The sequence below is a fragment of the Metopolophium dirhodum genome, chromosome 1 (genome assembly GCF_019925205.1).
Source record: "Metopolophium dirhodum isolate CAU chromosome 1, ASM1992520v1, whole genome shotgun sequence".
Classification (NCBI taxonomy): Eukaryota; Metazoa; Arthropoda; class Insecta; order Hemiptera; family Aphididae; genus Metopolophium; species Metopolophium dirhodum.
The window spans coordinates 159,016,717-159,018,192 of record NC_083560.1 but is presented as its reverse complement, the minus strand read 5'-3'; positions in this window follow the sequence as shown (position 1 = coordinate 159,018,192).

The following is a 1,476-nucleotide window of genomic DNA, read 5'->3' as shown; positions in this document are numbered from 1 at the left end:
ATTTTCACACGCGGTGGTTCGGACACGGTCACGGGGACGCCGCCGCGCACCAAGGGCGACTCCGCGCCTCGCCCGTCGAGGAAAAATATTTCCGCGTACGGCACTCCGAGTCCGCGGGACGTAATAATTCTTTACGTTAGTCCACCTCGCACCCGTCGAACGCCGACCAGACAAAAATCGGCAATCGATGAAGGGCACAGTGTCCACGGATCCGGTCACGGGGACGCCGCCGCGCACCAAGGGCGACTCCGCGCCTCGCCCGTCGAAGAAAAATTTTTCCGCGTTCGGCACTCCGAGTCCGCGGGACGTAATAATTCTTTACGTTAGTCCATCTCGCACCCGTCGAACGCCGACCAGACAAAAATCGGCAATCGATGAAGGGCACAGTGTCCACGGATCCGGTCACGGGGACGCCGCCGCGCACCAAGGGCGACTCCGCGCCTCGCCCGTCGATGAAAAATATTTCCGCGTACGGCACTCCGAGTCCGCGGGACGTAATAATTCTTTACGTTAGTCCACCTCGCACCCGTCGAACGCCGACCAGACAAAAATCGGCAATCGATGAAGGGCACAGTGTCCACGGATCCGGTCACGGGGACGCCGCCGCGCACCAAGGGCGACTCCGCGCCTCGCCCGTCGAGGAAAAATATTTCCGCGTACGGCACTCCGAGTCCGCGGGACGTGCTCGCCGAATGCCCGCACCGAATAATACCGGTAAACCACATCCACTTGCCGTATTAATATTTTACGTTAGTCCACCTCGCACCCGTCGAACGCCGACCAGACAAAAATCGGCAATCGATGAAGGGCACAGTGTCCACGGATCCGGTCACGGGGACGCCGCCGCGCACCAAGGGCGACTCCGCGCCTCGCCCGTCGATGAAAAATATTTCCGCGTACGGCACTCCGAGTCCGCGGGACGTAATAATTCTTTACGTTAGTCCACCTCGCACCCGTCGAACGCCGACCAGACAAAAATCGGCAATCGATGAAGGGCACAGTGTCCACGGATCCGGTCACGGGGACGCCGCCGCGCACCAAGGGCGACTCCGCGCCTCGCCCGTCGAGGAAAAATATTTCCGCGTACGGCACTCCGAGTCCGCGGGACGTAATAATTCTTTACGTTAGTCCACCTCGCACCCGTCGAACGCCGACCAGACAAAAATCGGCAATCGATGAAGGGCACAGTGTCCACGGATCCGGTCACGGGGACGCCGCCGCGCACCAAGGGCGACTCCGCGCCTCGCCCGTCGAAGAAAAATTTTTCCGCGTTCGGCACTCCGAGTCCGCGGGACGTAATAATTCTTTACGTTAGTCCATCTCGCACCCGTCGAACGCCGACCAGACAAAAATCGGCAATCGATGAAGGGCACAGTGTCCACGGATCCGGTCACGGGGACGCCGCCGCGCACCAAGGGCGACTCCGCGCCTCGCCCGTCGATGAAAAATATTTCCGCGTACGGCACTCCGAGTCCG